Below are 21711 nucleotides of genomic sequence, written 5' to 3' on the forward strand. Positions count from 1 at the left end.
CTTGATATTGTTGCAGGCAGTTTGCGACGTTTCTGTGGTTCAGAGTTCCAGTTCTATTCCTTTTCAGACTGGACCCCGTCTCAGGCTGGACCCCCCGCCTGCGGCCTTCCCTTTTGCAGTCATTCTCCTTGGGCAGACAGGCCATGGAGAGGAGGAGTCCTGTTTGCCTTCCTCCCCACCCTTAAATAGGATTTACATAAGGCGGGAATCCTTTGTTTCCCAACCTTGACCCCACACCTTCCCTTACAGTGGAAAGTTACAAGAAGTCCCAGGTAATGTTTTAGTATCAGGTGACAAGACCACCTGACCCCATAGTATCACAGCATCCATGAGTCCGGGGCAGTATGGAAGATCCACAGGAAGGCCAAGCTTCTCACAGTCCATTGTCCTCACTGATGGGCCATCCACCCTGTCTGGCTGTTCCATTGTTGTACCCAAAGTGTTAGCAGTGGACGTCACCCAAAGTAACAGTTGAAATACAGATACATAATCAATATTCCTAATTTCAGATATAGCCCAACTTAAATGTATACTCCAAATTAAAAAACACAGTAAAAGAACTAAAAAAGAGCCACCATGGCTTAACAACCATGTAAAAGAAGCAGTGAGAGATAAAAAGGCATCTTTTAAAAAAGTGGAATTCAAATCCTAGTGAGATAAATAGAAAGGAGCATAAAAACTGCCAAATTAAGTGTAAAAATGTAATAAGAAAAGCCAAAAAGGAGTTTGAAGAACAGCTAGCCAAAAACTCAAAAGGTTATAATAAAATTTTTTTAAGTACATCAGATGCAGGAAGCCTGCTAAACAACCAGTGGGGCCCCTGGATGATCGAGATACAAAAGGAGCACTTAAAGACGATAAAGTCACTGCAGAGAAACTAAATGGATTCTTTGCTTCAGTCTTCACGGCTGAGGATGTTAGGGAGATTTCCAAACCTGAGCTGGCTTTTGTAGGAGATAAATCTGAGGAACTGTCACAGATTGAAGTGTCACTAGAGGAGGTTTTGGAATTAATTGATAAACTCAACATTAACAAGTCACCGGGACCAGATGGCACTCACCCAAGAGTTCTGAAGAACTCAAATGTGAAGTTGTGGAACTGTTAACTATGGTTTGTAACTTGTCCTTTAAATCGACTTCTGGACCCAATGACTGGAAGATAGCTAATGTAACGCCAATATTTAAAAAGGGCTCTAGAGGTGATCCCGGCAATTACAGACTGGTAAGTCTAACGTCAGTACCGGGCAAATTAGTTGAAACAATAGTAAAGAATAAAATTGTTAGACACATAGAAGAACATAAATTGTTGGGCAAAAGTCAACATGGTTTCTATAAAGGGAAATCATGTCTTACTAATCTATTAGAGTTCTTTGAAGGGGTCAACAAACATGTGGACAAGAGGGATCCAGTGGACATAGTGTACTTAGATTTCCAGAAAGTCTTTGACAAGGTCCCTCACCAAAGGCTCTTATGTAAATTAAGTTGTCGTGGGATAAAAAGGAAGGTCCTTTCATGGACTGAGAACTGGTTGAAAGACAGGGAACAAAGGGTAGGAAAAAATGGTAAATTCTCAGAATGGAGAAGGGTAACTAGTGGTGTTCCCCAAGGATCAGTCCTAGGACCAATCCTATTCAACTTAATCATAAATGATCTGGAGAAAGGGGTAAAAAGTGAGGTGGCAAAGTTTGCAGATGATACTAAACTGCTCAAAATAGTTAAGACCAAAGCAGACTGTGAAGAACTTCAAAAAGATCTCACAAAACTAAGCGATTGCAGCAACAAAATGGCAAACAAAATTGAATATGGCTAAAGATAAAGTAATGCACATTGGAAAAAATAACCCCAACTATACATGCAATATGATGGGGCTAATTTAGCTACAACAAATCAGGAAAAAGATCTTGGAGTCATCATGGATAGTTCTCTGAAGACATCCACACAGTGTGCAGAGGCGGTTAAAAAAGCAAACAGGATGTTAGGAATCATTAAAAGGGGATAGAGAATAAGATGGAGAATATATTATTACCCTTATATAAATCGATGGTACGCCCACATCTTGAATACTGTGTACAAATGTGGTCTCCTCATCTCAAAAAAGATATATGTGCACTAGAAAAGGTTCAGAGAAGGGCAAATAAAATGATTAGGGGTTTGGAAAGGGTCCCATATGAGGAGAGATTAAAGAGGCTAGGACTTTTCAGCTTTTAAAGAGGGGACTAAGGGGGGGATATGATAGAGGTATATAAAATCATGAGTGGTGTGGAGAAAGTGAATAAGGAAAAGTTATTTATTTGTTCTCATAATATAAGAACTAGGGCCACTAAATGAAATTAATGGGCAGCAGGTTTAAAACAAATAAAAGGAAGCTCTTCTTCACACAGCACACAGTCAACTTGTGGAACTCCTTGCCTGAGGAGGTTGTGAAGGTTAGGACTATAACAGCGTTTAAAAGAGAACTGAATAAATTCATGGAGGTTAAATTCATTAATGGCTATTAGCCAGGATGGGTAAGGAATGGTGTCCCTAGTCTCTGTTTGTCAGAAGGTGGAAATGGATGGCAGGAGAGAGATCACTTAATCATTACCTGTTAGGTTCACTCCCTCTGGGGCACCTGGCATTAGCCACTGTCACTAGACAGGATACTGGGCTAGATGGACCTTTGGTCTGACCCTGTATGGACATTCTTGTATGCTTGTGTCATTTTGACATAAGAACATAAGTTGGATAATCACATTCAGTAAATCATAACTTTTCCAATGATATCTTACGTGAGCCGTCTTGCATAAAGTATCTCTCAATTATATCATATTCATATCATAAGCATATTTTCATAAAGATATGGAATGACATCACAGAAGCAGCAGTGCACATGCTCAGAGGCAGGAACATTGGTGCCTGGAGAACTTTTACTCTGAAAAACTTAGGCGCCAAGGTGAATTTAGGGACCTACAGGTTCTGGTGGAAGTTTTGTGGATCACAGCAGAGCCAAAACTGGGACTTAGGTGCCTAAGTACTTCTATGGACAGGGGCGGCTCCAGGCACCACCATGCCAAGCGCGTGCCTGGAGCGGCAAGCCACGGGGGGCGCTCTGCCGGCACCATAAGGGCGGCAGGCAGGTTGCCTTCGGCGGCATGCCTGTGGAGAGTCCGCTGGTCCTGCAGCTTCGGCGAACCTCCCGCAGGCTGCTGCCGAATCCGCGGGACGGGAGACCTCCCGCAGGCGTGCCGCCGAAGGCAGCCTGCCTACCGTGCTTGGGGCGGCAAAATACCTAGAGCCGCCCCGTCCATGGATCTCACTCTTAAAGTTTAGTTTTCTTCACAAAGCGATCCTCCCCTTCCCTAGCCCATGGGGCTTTGTACAACATTTTAAATTAACAATAGGCCCAAGCTACAGAGTTTGGTACCTAAACAAAACAAAAAGGCTACAAAACCAAATTTTACCTCTCCCGGAGGCAAGCTGGACCTCCCCAAAAGCTGTAGTTTTCTCCTCACTATTCCTCCCTCCCCCATCTGTTGTTTTTTTATTATGTCTTTGGTCTAACTAAAATGTACACCCTTGGCAGTGGGGACCTTGCACACTTGCGGTGCTATATGTGTAATAAATTTTGAGGCAGCACTGGATCAAAATAGGAACTTCCTCAAAATGTGTGTGTATGGATCCACTTCTTACAGTTAAGCCAGTAAAAATATGAATAGTGAATGCAGGAACCCAAGATAGTTTCACCCACAGGAAGTTGTTCAAAACAAACAATATAACTGATTTTGAGGTCAGTGAGCCTGATGCTCTTGTTCCCTTTTGAGTTTCCTGCCTCCCAACATACCTCAAGAAGTCTCAGTCTAGTTTTCAGGGCCCCACACTCTGAAAGCAAGATTAATATGTTCGTCCACTTCAGAGAACACTCATGCTACTTTATGGACAAAAACAAAACAAAACAAAAAACAGGTTGTCATCCCTGAGAGAAAAGTAACGGCAAAAGAACCAAGAAGTCCACCTCTCCCATCCGCCTTGATAGAATTTGGACAAGTTACCTAAACAGAAGCCCTGGATGCTTTGAACATCTCAGAATACATGTGAAACTGCAGAGGGGAACATCTAGAGCTGACAATAATGCTTCCTTCAAAGAAAGTAAATGCCTAGACACCCTCAATAAAGAGTGAGCAGTCCAACCAGTGCTCTATATGGTTGCATCATGACTTCGACATTTCTAAGTCCCCTCTAAAATTGATATGCTTAATAGGATTCCTTTGAAATTTGGTGAGCTTCTGGAGGATGTAGGGTAGGTTTAGTGACCCAAATTTGAGGTAATTTGGGCCAGGAGTTGGAGATGTAAGTCTTGAAAAAATAGCCAAAAATATTCTAGGCGGGTTTTATTGCACAGAGCTGGAGACCAAACTATTGATGTGATGTGGGTGAAAATGGTCTTACCCTGTGGAGTTTTACCCAAGGGAGTCCATGGCAACTACCAAATCTTTTTGGGGTGGGCCCAAACTGAGAAAAACATATAAGAAAATGTACTTTTTTACATCACATACGCACCAATACAGAGCAACAGCTAGAGGGTTTCCATTCCCCCCAATTTATATGCTTTAAAGCTCAACTCTTGTAACTGCTCTATAATCTGAATGGCTACTTGGCTTGCTTTGGTATTTGGTGTTGCTCATAGGGGTGAGGGGTAGTGTTACTGATATAAATTTACAGTTATTTGATCAAGAGTTTCCCCCGAAAACAGCTTCCTTCTGCTGCCTTGCACCGCTAAACAAAGATACTAATGACTGCATGATTCCCAGACCTCATTGAGACTGATGACTGTGAATTCAGCCTTTTGTTAAAATAAGTAAAGGATAAGTTAATCACAAGCTCCTATCTAAGACAAAAAGTTTTGGACTGCATGGCTAATGGTTGCGAACATTTTGGTGATGGGTGGCAATTTTGCTTGGGGCGGGGAGTGAGTGGAATGTAATCAAAATATTTGGGGGAAAATTACATGTGACTGCTTCCCAGGAAGGGAGGGGTATTAATGGGGAGAACGATTATAGGTTGGGGAATAAATGGGAACTGGTGGTAAGGGAGGAGAAAAAGGGTTGGGGGTTCAGGTGAGGGAGGGATATTCTCCACTCCCATGTGTGTGCTCAAATCTGGGGGGAAGCTTGCCCCTTTTAGGGATTTAAGTTCCCTAAAGAGCTGGGATATGGCAGGCCTTTGACAACCCTGAGGACCAAGGCCCTCTTGCTGCCCCCATGTCTGTGCCAGGATCTGGGCTGCCAATACCCATCGATAGGGTTTGGATCCCCATTCATGTGAGCCAGATTCTGGGAGTATCTAAGGACCCTTCCTTGTACCCCATATGAGCTAGGATCAACAGAAGTCCTGCCCCTTTGGGTGGGGAGCTGAGAACAGGCAGCCCTGTGTAGGGGAACCCTTTTCCTCCATCCTTCCTGCTTAATGGATGGGAATTCCAAGTGCTCTAAAATTCACAGGTTTGCACAGATTTTCTTGAAATTTGCTATACCTTGTGAGTGTGCAGAGTTAGCAACCTACATTTGGGGCCATTTGAGACAGGGGTTCCAGAGATAAAAGCCCCTCCAAAAACTGTTTTTTCAAAGAGTTCTAGGTGTGTGAGGTGTTGTGCTGTGTTTTGTTTTGGCACAGAGGTAGAGATCAAAATGATGTGGGTCAAAATGATCTCAGTCAGTTAACTTTTACCCAAGCATGGCATCCACTAAGTCTTTGGAGGACCTAACTTGTGAACGGTATTTAAGAACATGTTTACTTCTCTGCTTGCATAGATGTACAATCTAGAAGGATTAGCATGCATGGGCCCATAAGGAAAAGCACCATGAGTGTTTCTGTGCAGCTACTTTATGATTGCTGGGGTAGTTCAAGGGTATGTGCTGATGCCATCTCCCCTGTTGAACACCTCACCACTGACATTTCTAGTCCAAACCTTGGCAATAAGATTTAATAACTCCTGTTGCTTTCTACAAGCTGTCTGTTATTTTACAGTAAGGTTTACTGTGAACGCAGCAGAATAGTCAGCCTCTGGTCTAACCAAAATTTGTTAGGGAGGCACTAGAGACTTTGGGCAGAGGGCTGGAAGGGGAACAGCGTTACAGCTTAGGAAGGATTGGGAGATACAGATAGGTAGTAGGCAAGCCTTGGATTGATTATTTGAGAAAAGTCTGTATTTTACTATGCCCTGAAGGAGGAGTGGAGGCAAGTGTCTATTTCCAGATTTTGGGCAGATTAACATTGTCTTTCTTTGAAACCATCACAGAGGGTCGAAACCAATAGCTCAGGTACCTTGACTGCTGGGGGGATGGCAGGGAAATCCATATGCTACTAAGGTTGCCCTCCTGTGGATTTTGCATTGTTGCATAAGCTTGTAGGACAGCAAGGAGTACCCCATGCCAGGAGGACTACTGACCACAGTCTGATTTGGGCAGAGAGATCTGGCCTATGTTGGTATCCTGTATTCACAGTCTACAATGGGTAACTGGTGACTTAAAGGGTTGTAATTTATTGGACACTGTGGTGATTCACTTGGGCAGAAATGATCTGGACTTTGTTCCTGGTGTGTACCTCATACAATATGAGAGCAGATTTGGATCACATCTGACATGTGTCCAGGAGCAGTGATAGTTCTCTCTGATTTAGCTGAGTGTCTAAATAATGGCTAAAGCAATGATTCTAAAGCAAGTAGTAAGGGCTGGAAGAACATTACTGAGGAAATTGGAGGGCTCATGGTTGACCAGAAAATGTACTGTATGGCGGTAAGGCAGTGCGCTCACCGCTGTAGCACCCCCTTCTGTCAATATGCAGTACTTCAAGGATCTTTGTGACTAGCACCTCCCACTGGTTGGGGCTCTCTTACTAGGTCTTCCATAACTCAGCCCTCTTGCCAAGTCAAAGTTCAGTCCTATTCCCAGGTAACAAGAAGCTCCAACTAAAAGTCCACAAAAAAACTTTCCAACAAAAAAGAGCCTTCAGCTCCCACCTGTCAGGCTTTCCTCAACCCATCTCTCAGGCAGATCAGTTTTCAGCTTAGCCCTGGGCACAGTATTCCTGCCATTGGGCTTGCATACCCCTTCCTCATGGGCTGGGAAGGAAGCCCAGACTCATCCTGTACTGTAGGTTCTAGCCCAGGGAGCCCAGAATAAGCAGTTAAGTCCACTTCATCAGATGTGCTGCTGTTTCCTTGGCTGCTTCCTATCTCTAAGCCCCCTTGTGCTGCTTTCCCACAGCCTCCCTTTGGTTCCCAGGCCTCTGGCTTCTCCCTAGGTCCTCTCAGTGCCTTCTTTCTCTGCTGAACTAACCACTCTTCCATTCCTCCTTAAGTGCTACAGACATGCTTTTACTTGACCCTACCGAGGAGGAGGAGGAGGAGGAGCCACTACCGCCACCTCTCAAGTCTGGCCTGCTTTTTTTTTTCTGGGCTTCTCACCACTGAGAAATCCTCCCCCAAAGCTACTCCCTCAGCTTCCTTTATAAGGCCCAGATGCCTAATGATGCTTACCTAGCTCCACCTCCCCAGCCAGAAATCAATCAATCAATCACAGGTACACTAATTGGCTCTTACACCTGTCACCTGTTTGACAAGTGGCTAAGTCCCATCACAATAGCACAGAAACATTACACGCTCTGACACAGCACTGTTTTTCAGAGATGAGGTACATCTTTCAGACAGGGGTCAGACTCAGAAGCTCTCTCCCTCTAAGATAAAACTGTCAGTATTTTGGGATAGAAATCCCATCTATGATTTCTCTTACCAGCCCTAGCACAAACTCCACACTCCACCCATTCTGAAACATGAGCAGGAATGCTGTTCCACTATAACAGCAGCTCTCAAACTGTGGGTTGGGTCCTCAAAGTGGGTCATGGCCCAGTTTTAATAGGGTCACCAAGGCTGGCTTAGCTTTGCTGGGGACTGGGGCCAAAGTCCGTGCCCCACTGCCTGGGGCCAAGGCCAAAGCCCAGCAGCTTCAGCCCTGGGCAGCAGGGCTCAGATCACGGGTCCCCTGCCTGGGGCTGAAGCCCTTGGGTTTTGGCTTTGCCACCCCCACTCACCTGGGGCAGTGGGGCTTTGGCTGGGTGGCAGGGCTCAGGCGAGCTCAGTCCCCTCTCTGGGGATCGTGTAGTAATTTTTGTTGTCAGAAGCGGGTCGGGTTGCAATGAAGCTTGAGAACCCCTGCACTAGAGCATAGTTTCCTTTGCTGCAGGCACTACATGTGAGTTGGATTGTGCGAGTGAGGGAAGTAATGGCAATCCAAACATTTGTAGATGAGGGAGTAAGGCCTTCAGGAAGATGTTTCCTGCTTGTGGTGGTAGGGGATCTGGGTACAGCAGTGGGGAACAGAGAGGAATAGGTCACAGGCACGGGTGGGTAGGTGTGCCAAAGTGGGGCTGGGGGGCCCTGCATGCAAATTGTGGACCACGATAGGTATAACTGCCTAAATGATCTTTGGCTCCTGCTGACAACATCTCTCTTCCTGTTTAAAAAAACAAAAAACAAAAAAAAAAAACCCTAGGTTTTTCATTCATGCAGAGTTAAGGTTCCTGGGTGGTAGCTTATCCCCTTGCAGAACAATGAGTTAAGCAAAACTCAAACGTCTGAAAACTAGGGAATGGATAGTTAAGGTTGCCCATGCAAGTAAATGTACTGAACTAAATGGTAGAGGCAATACTTGGGCCTGCTTGGCAAAGTGTTTGTGACATGAAGAGGTGTGTGAGTTACTTTCAGGTGTGTGACAGAGCTGTGACTATGATATGAGGAGATCTGTTTTGTACCCTTCAATGTACGTAAGCAAAGGGAATCACTGCATGTGTACCTCCAGGATCCAGTCTGCATCATTTCTGTGCAGAAATTGGGTACATTATAATAGTTAGCAGGGCATAGGGGTTTTAGTACAGAGGGTATTGTCAATAGTGAGCTGGGATATGAAGGCAGTCTAAGCATTAATTATCTGAATACACTCCAGGTAAAGTGAGTGTGATTGGTGTCAGGTGTATCTGTACTGAATGGTGGAGGCAATAGGTAGCCCTGATTGGTAGAGGTGTTTGCAAGGCCTGGGGATTACTCTGAGCTGTGACTGTGATGTGAGGAGATCTGGGTTTTCTATCCTCTTGTGTGTGAGCAAAGGGCAGAGATGCAGTATCCATCCTTTCTGTGCAGAATTGTGTAGGTGGTCACTAGCAGAGCACAGGACTTTATTACAAAGGGTATTGACAGCAGTGAGGTGGAGTATCAGAGGCTTCTAATGCTTTAATGATGGTTAAGTGAAAATGCAGACTGCGATGGTATCTTGTGAATAAGTGTAAGGGAGTTGTAGAACTTAAGAACCAGTTCTCAGCCTTTTGCATGTGAGGTACTGTTCCTGGGTACTTGGCCATGTGTGAATGTGCACCAGGATCTGCAGCCTCCTGAATCTTACAGTGCAAATGGCCAGTGTGAGCATGTGCATATGGAGGCATTGCTCAAAGAGGGAAGGTGGCATGGTCAATTTTTTCTTCCTTTTTGTCCTTTAACAGGAATAGATGGAATCCTGTGGGTGAGAGTGAATGGGCCGTGAAAGGATGCAAAAAGTTTGCACATTTCAGCAACTGTGGCGTCGGCAGAGCAAACGTATGTGTGTAGCTGAAAGAGGGCAGAGTTAAGGTTCCATAGGCAACCTTAACTGTGTATTTCCTGGCTTTCTGACGTTTCAGTTTTGCTAATCTCAGTGCTCTGTGATGGGATCACCTGCCACCAAACAATCTTAACTCTGTGTTAATGTAGCTTTTTGCCATTGAATAAAATCAGTACTGATAAAATTTGCTGTTGATCCAAGGATAGGCTGAGTGGTAAATAATGAGAACAGGGCAGTTACATAGCATGATCTGGATCATTTGGTAAGCTGGGCCCATACAAACAATTTGTTTTAATACAGTCAAATGCAAAGTTATTAATCAAGGAACAAAGGACATAGGCCATCCATATAGAATGGGGGACTGTATCCTGGAAAGCAGTGACTGTCTGAAAAGGATTTAAGGATCTCACTGGACAAGCAACTCAACATGAGCTTCCAGCTTGATGCTGGAGCACACAAGGCTAATGTGATCCTTGGATATAAAAACAGAGGAGTAGTGAGAAGGAGTAGGCAGGTGATTTTACATCTATACAGCATTTGTGAGACCAGTACGGAAATACTGTGTCCGGTTCTGGTGTCAGCCTTTAAAAACCATGTTATAAACTTATAGAGTGTGTAGGAAAGAGCCACAAAAATGATATAAAGGCTGGAGAAAATGCCTTACAGTGAGAAACTGAAGGAGCTCAATCTCTGAGAAAAGGATTTAGCTCTTAGTGAGAGAATGTAACTCAACTGCATTCACTCATTACACAATTTTAAGGAAGGAGAGTGGAGTACAGTTTATGCAACTGCAGCTGCAGGAGAAAATCTCAAGTAGCTAGATCATTTATAGCATGGGAAAAGTACCAGGGGATCTTTAATGACTATAAATGGTCAGGACCTTGGTTTTATGACTAATCAAAAAAATAAGGGTGAAAAGGGCTAAAAAGTTGAGGCCTGAAATTTAAGGGATTTTCTTTTAAACAATTCCTCACAGTTCATGTTCAAATGATTCATCCCTTATCTATTGTATGTGCCATTTCTCAATGTGGGAACAGGACTTCCTACTGATAGCAACTCTATCACTGGAGAAATATATTTTCTGTCTTTTTCTTTTGTCTCCATCTCTCCTTTTTAATAAAATAATACTCCTTCATATGGAATATTTTATTCAAGGATCTCAAAAAACTTTATGAAGATGGGTAGTTATCATCATCATCATCCCCATTGTATGGATATGAGAGAGGTGGGACAAATTGTTTAGACGGAAGTTAGGCATTTGAATCTACCTTCAGACACAGTAAAATTAAATACTTGTGGCTCCCATTTAACTTCAGTGGCAATTCTGGGTGATTAGCACCCCAATAAATAAATCAGGACACTTGCTAAGTGTGCCTAAGTACAGATTTTAGGCACCTCTATTTGACAATTATGGCCGAAAGGCCAGATTCTCCAAGATATTTAAGGGCTGCTTGCAACCATGGGGAGTTAGGTCCCTAAATACTTTTGAGGATCTGGATCCAAGTGATTTACCTGAAGTTATAGTGAAGTGGTAAGAAAGCAGGGATAGATGATATCATTCCACATCTCCCAACTCTGCTGCTCCAACTACTGTATTGAGCTACTCAACTTCCTCCGTCTCCCTTCATCCCCAATCTATTCCACTTCCTTTTGCCTCACTTTTTTTCCTGCTCCTCTTCCCTCCTGATTAGACAGCACACCAAGCTACCCCAGGGATGGGGAATGTAAAATCAGTGGCATCTGTTCATTACCGTGAGTGCCATGGTGCAGACCCGTGGCCTGAAATGAACCCTGAATTCTACATACAACCTTTATCATATTTTCAGAAAATACACAAGAAAGAACACATGCTTAGAAATATGAATGGACTGATTGGCCCAGACAGTGTTTTGCAAACCTCCCTGTCTACCTGCTGCTCGTGGTACAAGGACGTGGCCTGTGAACAAGACAGTAATCTTTATAGTCAGCCCTTATGGGTACTCATTAGAACTTAATTATCTAGTGTTCACAATAAGTGAGCAATGTAAGCTATAATCTAACAAGTTTACAAGCCCTGGAGACTGATGTCCTCAGTTTATCCAGACAACATATAGGGGCAATGCAAGCTACTCCACGTATTCTCAAACCTGACTTGGAGAAACAACTTCTAAAGTAATTGGTCTCCAAGCCCAAACAATCCTTATTATTTATTATTTGTATTATGGCAGCATCTAGGAGCCCTGTCATGGACTAGGGGGTTCCATTGTATTAGGTGCTGTACAAACAAAAGGAAAAAAGTCCTTGCCCCAAAGAGTTTACAGTCTAAGTTCTAGGCAGAAACATCACAAGGGGCCTGATGCAATATTATCATGCACTGATATGACATGACTTGAAGATGTAAGAACCAAACATCATGAAATGGCATCACACATGGTGTTGTTGGGTGGCCCTACCGGGAACAACATTTCTTATGTATTTGCGTGTGTCCCCCTAAAATTCTTCAATCCTCTGTTTGGTCTGATCCATTGCTTGGTGCTAGTAGATATTTTGGTAAAGTGAGCAGAGATGGTTAAGAAATTATTTTTGTTCTAATGGAAAACTTTAACCAACTCTCCTCCACAAACAAACAAACAAAAACTTTGTTTGCGATGCTGTAGTTGCATTGGTCCCAGAAGACAAGGCGAGTCAGGGTTAGGGTTTGCTTTGAGCACTGTAGCACTATCTACACTGCCACTTTACAGTATTGAACCTTGCATCGCTCAGGGGGATGTTTTCAGCCCCTGAGCGAGGAAAGTTTCAACCCTGTAAGTGGCAGTTTAGACAAGCCCTCTGTTACACTGATGTACACCCACCACAGTAATTAACTCACTTTCACCTGTCCACACTATGCTCCTTGTGTCGGTGGTGCATGTGCTCACCAGGAGCACTAGCACCAATGTAACTGTCAGTATGGGGCATTGAGGGATGGCTTCTGAAAGGCTGCAACAATCGATGTAAGCAATGCAGTGTCTACACTGATGTTGCATCAACCTAACTATGCCAACCAAAGCGCAATGCCTCTTGAGAAGGTGGAGTTAAGTCAGTGTAGTGGGTGAATGACATCGGTGGGAGATACATTTTTGTGTAGACATTTACAGAGTTAGGTCGACATAAGCTGCCTTACGTCAACCTATCTCTGTAGTGTAGACCAGGGCTCAGAGTGTTACAATTAAATACAAAGTGGGATAGATTGTTCAATATAAGCAGTTAATGAATGCTGTAAGAGCTCTTTCAAGGTGAAGCAGGCAGTTAACACTTCTGCATCATAGGACAAAGGAGGATTAGTGGATTACAGACAATGTTCCCTCTAATTTTTTCCATCCATATGCAGAATGAATTTTGTTATGTGCACCATATCGAGGTAATGTGTGGATGTGCGCCACAAGTAGAAACAAAAAAAATGTAGCTATATTATATATTTTTAAAAAGTTACCATAGGGATAATTCCTGCATGCTATTAAAAACCTTCTCAAAATCTATGAAATTTATGTAGAGTTGCCGTTGCCATTCTAAACACTGTTCTATTATGTTTTGTAGAGTGAAGATCTGGTCTGTGTATCCACGCCCTTTCCGAAAACAGCTTGCTCTTATTTCAGAACCCCATCATCTGCTGCTGATATGCACTAGACTATGATCTTACATAATACTTTGCTTGGCACAGATAAAAGTGTGATACCACACCTGTTATTACAATCACTGAGAGTTCCTTTCTTTGGTATCTTCACTATAACCCCACTGGTCCACTCATCTGGTACTTTTCCCTTTCCCAGACTGATGTAAACAGTTCCATAGAACCTGCCTCAGAAAAATCCTCTGTATCTTTTGGCCCAGAACAATCTCAAACCAAGATCTATTGACACAGTGCAGCCAAGAGGATCTGAGCACTGTCATTGTCAGGAAGCGTTGGAGGTGGATCGGTCGTGTGCTTCAGCTGGAAACTGATTCCATCACTAGCACAGTAATAAGTTGAATACCTGAAGGCAAGTGAAAATGAGGCCACCCAAAAACAATATGATGAAGAGTTGTGGAAGTCAAGCTGAAAAACCTGGGGCACAGCTGAGGAACCATTGAAAGACTTGCCAGAAACAGGAGTGGAGGAGCTTTGTCGCTGCCCTAAATGCCAGAGGCATAATAGGAACATGATGATGATAGGGGTAATGACTCCAGCCAGGACAGGTTAGGCATTTTAGAATTCACTACTCAAAGAATTAAATGTAAGTGTAAGAGAGAAATAAAAATTATGAAACGCATAGGCCAATCAAAACACTAAAATAATGCACTTTGAAAAAATAAATGTACAGAGAATACATGTGCATTGCAGGGAGTACCGTGAAGTAACAACAATAATACAAGTATTTGTTGGGAGGTGTGTGTGAAAGACTGTGTGTTTGTGTTAGAGAGAGTGTGTGTGTGTGCGCACGCGCTGGCTTCTGGGGAAGTTTCTGAGAGATGCTGTGCACTGTCTCTTTAAGGCACTCTTACTGAAAGCTGGCCTGCTTCTGAGCCCTGTACCTCCTCCCCTGCTCTGCGGAGATGGGGTACATGGGCAGGGGGGAGAGGGAGAGACAGTGTGTGAGTGTGTGTGTGAGAGAGAGGGAGACAGAGATGGAGTGTGCTGACTTTTGGGGAAGTCTATGAGAGACTGTGCACTGTCTCTTTAAGGTACTCACTGCTCAAAAGGCTCGTTCAGATCTCAGAAGCTGCTCTGAGTCCTGAGCCCTGTCCCCACTCCCTTGCTCTGTGAAGATGGGGTACAGGGGCAGGAGGACAGCCTAACATCAGGGCACCCCTCCTCCCCAATATGCACAGTCAGCAGGAGGGGCCTGGGAGCAGCTGGCCAGGGGCGCTAAGGCAAAGGGCAGGAGCAAACTAGTGGGGGAGAGGCACCTGAACACATGCTGCCAGATGTACGCAGCTTTGCTAATCAAGTGCACGGCCCTTGAATCATTCCTGGATGGTTGCCCGACCACGCAGCTTAGAGGGAACACAGGTTACAGACTGCTGTAATGAGCTGTAAATCCAGTGTCTGTATTGAATCCATGATTTTTAGTGTCTTACTGAGTTATGGCTCATGTTTTGAAGATGGTATGCAAGTTTCTTTTGCAGACAAGGACAGAGGTCAGATATGCAGTGACCATTTTTCTCTGAGTAGTGTCCCTCTGAGTTCTCCACTTCAGGTGTGCTCAGGCCCCTTGTGTCTTTAATCGGAGATTTTTCGTAATAGTTTACCTTTGGCCTGCACATGCGCCTTACACTTTCTTGTGCCCCATTCCAAAGCTATCTAGAGTTGTGCAGGTGAACCACCGTCAATTCCTTGTCAGCTGCCTTGGCCTGAGACGGAGTGTAAGTGTGCCTTACTTTCAAAGTCACTTAGCCTGGTTATCCTTCTTTAGTTATTTTATTTATTTTTTATTGGGGGGGGGCTTTCTCTCGATCTCTTTCACCATCTCTTGTTAGATTCTGTTGCCTTGGCGTATGCCTGGCTCTCTGAATCCCCTCCCACACCACAACCCCCTGCCCCAGCCTGGAGTCCCCTCCCACACCCAAACTCCCTCCCAGAGCCCGCACCACCCCCAACACCCAATCCCCTGCCCTTGCCTTCTCCTACACCCCAAACCCTCATCCCTGGCCCCATGCCAGAGCCTGCCCCAGCCCGGAGCCCCCTCCTGCACCCTGAACCCCTCATTTGTGGCCCCCCCCAGGGCCCGCACCTCCAGATAGAGCCCTCAGAGCCCCCACAGACCCCAACTTCCTGCCCCAGCCTGGTGAAAGTGAGTGAGGGTGGAGGACAGCGAGCAATAGAGGGAGAGCAGATGGAGCGAGCAGGGGAGGGGCCTCAGGGGAAGGAGTGAGGCAGGAGGTTTCAGTTTTGTGTGATTAGAAAGTTGGCAACCCTACCTGGACTGGAGGCCTACTCTGAAATGCAGCTAGCATTGGGCAGTAGTTTTATATAACAAAAAAACAGGGAACAACCCGATTCAGGCATAGTAAAAGCTCACTTAAATATTTTAATCCATCTCTGGAAATAAACTTTTAAAATCTTGATTTCATGATCTTTTAACTCTTGCTTCCCACCCCTCTTTTCTATTTATTGTGTGTCTTTCCTGGTTGTAACCCTGCCATACTGTATAAAACATACAGGTAGGCTTGGAAGGATTAGATATTTATTGATAAATGTTGGTAAACTTCAATTTCACCCAATGAAAAAATATTTCCATCAATAATAATCAACGTGTACCACTAGCAAGGTAAGAAAAATGCTGTTTGAGAACTCAGGGTTTGATTTAAAGATATTTAATTTGTATATTTTGACATCTGGTGAAGACAGGCATGTTAATGTTTATAAAGCATTAACTCTTTGAATCTCATCATCTACTCTCATTAAATAATTATTGTCTCCTCCTTCTCTCCTGTGTGACACTTCATAATTTCCTACAAATTGTGAAAATTTAATTTGATAAAAAAAATTAAAACATGCTTAAATAAACATCTACGTTCTGCCAGAATTTAAAAAAAAAAATCAAATTCTGCCAGGCTTAGTTATAATTTACTTTTTTCTGTACTACGGCCCAGAGCCCCCAAGGTATTCTGGCGCCATTGATTTCAATAGAAATTAAGCACCTAAAAATCTTTTGAAGATCTGGGCCTACATCTTTAAATTTCTTAGGAGTCAGCAACAAAGGCAGCGGCTACACTTTGAGGCAGTGATATTAGAGAGAAGACACACACAGACTTTACTTTTGTCAGGTTTTTGTTGTTCCTCTTAATCTACGGTAAAAGTCAATCAGATGGAAATACGATTGCATGTTGCATTTGGAGAAATGTAAATGTATACTCATCTCTGCCAGGCATGTCGACTCATAGTAATACCAGGAGGGTGACAAAATTACAAGTACGTTTTTGTATTTTTACTAAACTTAAACAAAGGAGGAATGCTTTTTACATTAGAGGAGGACAAGATGAAAACATCTTTAATTCTCTGGGTTTTGCCTTGGCTAAGAGGGATTTGTTGACTTTATGCAATGAAATATTTATTTATTTATTTACTATATCCATGTAAAGTTTTCTCCATGACACTTGAAAAAAGATAGTATTTAATATGAAGGCTGCTGAATTCTTATTTAAATAAAAAGTTATAGCAGTCAGAAAAAGTTTCTGAGATAATCCCACTGAAAATCCCTTAGGTGTGGCTGAAAATATCAACAAGCTTAGAAAATTTTCCAAATGAAGAGAAATTGGAACTATTAATTTGAGAAAGAGGAGTCTATAAAGAGTGGTCATAAAATATATATATAAAAATAAATGATCTAGAGACAGTAGGTTAGGTACTTCTCTTCACCTTCTCTCATAACAGCAGAACAAGTTGACATTCAATGAAATTGAAAGGCAGGAAATTAAAAACTGATAAAAAATGTGTTACAGCGTTCACTTGGTCTGTGGAACTCATTTCTATAGATGTCATTAAAGCCAACATTTTAGTAGGATTCCAAAGAGGACTGAACACTTGTAAACATGGGACACTTGCAAACACTCAGTGGTACAGCATTAGTAAGGATTAATTTAAAAAGCCACAAAAGTTGGGAAGGGCATAAGCCAACCTCTAATTCATGGGAGATGGGAAGAAACTTTCCCAATGAATGCCCACTTCAGGATTTCTTGCATCTTCCTCTGAAGCATCAGAGACAGGATACTGGACTACATGAACCATGGTCTGATCCAATGAGGCACTTTCTACTTTACTAATTATGAACTTCTGAGGGGCATGTTTATATAGAAGTCCATCCTTCAAAACCATAGTATCTCTAGTCTCTTATTTTTAGCACAAAAATAAAATAATGAACATTTTGCCTACAAAAATTCTTACTGTGAATTTGTTCAGACAGGAAAATGTTTAGGCTTCCGTTGAGCAAGTCTGGTAGACACCAACCTAATGTCAATAGGCTGCCACGAGCTCTTAGGAAAAACATTTAGTCAAAATCTGCACTTCACTACACTAAAGTGGAGTAGAGAGTAAAAACAGAGGGAAAGACAGAGTCAGTGGGGTGGCATGGGGTAGTTATGTGGACCCAGTTCTTCAAAGGTCTGTAGGTGCCTAACTTCCATAGATTTTAATAGGAGTGAGAAGCCCAAATATCCATCCAGAGCAGGGCCATGACTACTTGCAGCTGAAGAAGAGTGGAATTGACTCTCTGCAGACCTTACTATTATTTCTTTGAAAGTCAGCAAGAGTTACTCTTCCCTCTACCTGGCCTGACCCTACTGCCTTGATACCACTTGCCTGGGAATCTTAGACTAAGATGCATATCCCTTGTGTGACAGTGCAACTCACTTCACAGAGCTGATCTGGCAGAAAGGCTGATTTTTCTGAGCATTCCAGACATACATGCTCTTTCTTTTCTGGATGGTGTCCAGGAACGTGCAATGCATGTTAGTATTTGCCCAATAGTCTTCCAGAGTTCTACAGAAAAATGCAAGTGCCTTTCATCCTCCAGTCTAAAGACTGGGGCATGACTCCTGCGGCCCTGGCCCCTGTCCAGGTTGTGCTTTGTCGCTGCCAACAGAGTCTCAAAATCCTTCCCAAATCCAGGTTTCCCACAGGGTGGGACAGTCTCCAGCAGCTGCTGCATCTGCTCACTCCAAAAACACAGATGTGATATAGAGTGTGGTTGGTACAGAGGATGCCAAGATCATTGGAGAAGTGAGCAGAAATTCATTTTAGGTCACACTCCCTTTCTTACTGTAAGTAAGTGAAGCAGCTCTGGTCTTAACTGACATCTAGTACAAAACCTTCTGGTTTTTTTTCAGGAAAATTTTAGTGCATGTGGGGGAGCGGACGGTGTACACATCTTCTAATTGACCTTGTAAACCTTGTTTAATTAAAAGTTATCGACTGTAGTTAAACTGTGAGAGCTCTAGCGTAAACTCCTTGCATAGCCTGTGAAAGCACTATCTTTATTATTATTGTATTTGCCTTCAACAATAAAGAATGAAATGTAAGCATAAAGGGATGGGTCACAGTGTACTAGAATGGAATGCAACACCGTTCCATGCCTACTGTACAGATTTATTCATTCATTCTCTTGCTCATGTTCCCTCATTTTCCCCTCCATCCTCCCATGACCCCACAATGAGCCAGCACATTCTTCCTTTCAAGGAAAGATGGATGCAGCTTAGTTTGGAGCCTGTCAAATGCTGTTCTTAGGTCAGCCAGAGGCCATCACCACCTGTTAGCCTTTCCTTCCCACATCCTGGAAAAGTTAAGGAATGAATTTGATTTGAACTGGAATTCCCCACCCACCACTACCTTGCTCACTCTCCAAACACTGGACCACAGAGCCAACCTACCACAAAAAGTGGTGTTGATGTTTCAGCAGGTGACACTTTAACCAAAGAGTCAGTACTAAACCAGTGCCCCAGCATGGAGTTTGTGGCACTGTGCTGCTGGAGGGGGCATCTTTCAGATGGGAGGGAAAAGCAAAGTCCTAATTGCTTGAAGTCATTAAGAATCCCATGGCACTTTTAAATCTTTAGTCTGGTATCCTGGCCAAATTCTGACTAGTTATCTTTTGCTTACATAAATTTCCCCTAGCAGTTTCAATAAGACCATAAGACAGCCTTCACTTCCTGTTATAAACTGTTGTGCAATTTTTCTTTTAGAATAGCTGTCACATTTCACTTCAGAGATTAGTGCATTTCAGCAGCACATGACAGTTATTTGTTCACATACTCAAACAGAAACACAAAGACTCTGGGGTCTTTTGATAGAGGAATTTAATGATTTTTTAATTTTGTTTCTTTAGTTATTTTATTTGTTTAAATATTGTCGTTCATTATTTCATACAGTGAATCTAAATGCAGAATTGCTCCAACTACTGTCGTACGAGATGTCAGCAGTAGCTTCTTGAGCTGCATTACTAGCAGAGCAGTTGCTATGAGAAACAGGCTAAATTTGAAAAGTTGTGTTTGCTTTAGGGGCTGCAGGAAACAAGTTTCCTCAGCAGATTCCTCCCCTCTCCCCAAGCTACTTTCATGAAAGAAAAACTGTGAAAGGATCCTATAATGTCTGAAATGCAAAGAATTAGCTGAATAGGAAGAAATGACCCGTGGACTTTATGTCCTAGTTACAGTCAGTGCAAACATTACAGCTAATCCCTCTTGTTGAGGAACTGGAGAAGAGACAGATAGCTGCCCACTGGGAGCGTTTTGTCTCTTCCAGGCAACACGCCAGAGGACAATTTTGTGTGTAAGGGTAAGTAATAGGATTGAGTTGTGTTAAGAGGCCTATAATATGGTGCTGCAAGGATACTGTTTGTTTGGAATTTCTTCTACCAAGTACAGCACCTAAAATCTTCATATAGAAGGAGGTCTTTATTGACCCATTCATTTCATCGAAGTACAATAAAGCTATTCATCCCAAGTAAATCCCATTTTACCATGGCAACTCCATCCCTGCCCCTCGCACATAACAGTTGTTAACAAGGGTTGTTTTTAAAAAAAACTAACCACCACACATAATGTACAGTACTATTTTCAACTTTGAATATTTTGGCAATTGAAAGTCTGTACTGTCTAGATAACCAGATCAGAATTAACCAGAGAGGAAAGACAAACTCCACACTTATTTCATCTGTTTCCTAAAAGTCCTTTTCCCTGTCAACCTCAGGGTCTGAAATCTCCAAAATGCACCTCATCAGACATAGGAGTGTCCGGCTTTTACCTAAATAGAAATCACCTGTGTCCATTGAAACGCTCACTTTTTTCCCTTTCTGAATCAGTTGCTTCCTACATTGTTTAGTTTTGATGACTGTTTCCCATCACATGTTTGTCACATATGCGATGGCTATAATTTAAACCAGGTTAACACTGCAATTAGTGCTGATGGACAGGAGAAGCTCACACCACTATGCAAGGGCTAGACACAGTCTTGGTCCTTGAATGACCAGCAAGTATTAGACTTCCCAAAGGAGAAGGGGGAAGGGTAGGAGGAGGCAGCTGATGCCATGTGTGCTCCCCAAACCTGCCACCAACACATCTAGCTTTTCCACACCCACACAGGGGTTGTGGTTGAAGGAGTAGAAAGGGTATATTGCCATTTTAAGTGTATTATCGATTTCCAGTAAAGCACTCTCCTGAGCTGGCTGGCTCACTCAGAGCAGTGGTCTGGCATACAGAGGCACTGCCTCAGAATCACTTGTTCAAATCCAGAACAGGTTGGCAATGACCAGTACTCATCATGTGCCAATATCTGTATAATGACCTGTCTGTGAAATGGGTTAGTGGTCTCACTCCAGTTCACATCTCAAAAATCACCACCACATTTGGAAGTCATTTGTGCCCTTAATTTCAGCAGGGAGCTTATTGAATACCCGCTAGTTGCCAGCAGAGATAGGCCCTCCAGTTCAGGACTAAGACACGTTGGTAGGGCCACATGTGGGAAGCTAGAATTTGCTCTGCTCAGGCTGTACCTGTTTTCTTTATGTATCTGTCCACATCATCCACTCTCCATCTTTTTTCAAGTCTCAGCTGAAGCCATAGGACACTCAGATTCATCCTGGGTGTGATTTGATTGCTGACACTGGACTTATATTGGAGATGCATTTGGTCCATGATTTTGCCTTCCTGAATACCTCTCTCTCCCGCCCCCCTCATTCCATCCGCTATTCTGTCACTCTAAAACCATCATTTCATTCTGTAAAGCACTTTGGGACAGTTAGCATGAAAGATACGATACACAACAGAGCTTTAGTGTATTGAGGGGGTGGGAGCACCCTTGTTCATTAAGCAGAAGCCAAAACATGTGCCTGAGAGAACCCTGCTTGCCCCCCACGAGGCCCAAATCCCCTGGTTTCCTTCCATAACCCACGTGGGGGAAGGAATTGACTCCAGACAAATGCTGCACTCAGCTATAAAAACATTTTATCTGGGCAAAGGCAAACCCTTGATTAGTACAAGGGACCAATCAAAGACGCCTATGCTGAGTCCCACATACCTCCTCTCCGAGCAGTGGCACAATAGACCGAGTCTCCAATACCTAGATAGCTAGAGGGATGCTCTCTAACTCAACTGACTCC

The 21711-nt window shown here is 43.3% G+C and overlaps 1 protein-coding gene across 2 annotated transcripts in view; it reads right to left on the bottom strand.

Moving 5' to 3' along the window:
- RPL17 (ribosomal protein L17) overlaps positions 1–21711 on the bottom strand; it is a 347358-nt gene that overhangs the window by 99637 nt on the left and 226010 nt on the right. The window lies entirely within an intron of this gene.

Source organism: Gopherus flavomarginatus, chromosome 3, assembly GCF_025201925.1.
Source record: "Gopherus flavomarginatus isolate rGopFla2 chromosome 3, rGopFla2.mat.asm, whole genome shotgun sequence".
NCBI classification, from domain to species: Eukaryota; Metazoa; Chordata; order Testudines; family Testudinidae; genus Gopherus; species Gopherus flavomarginatus.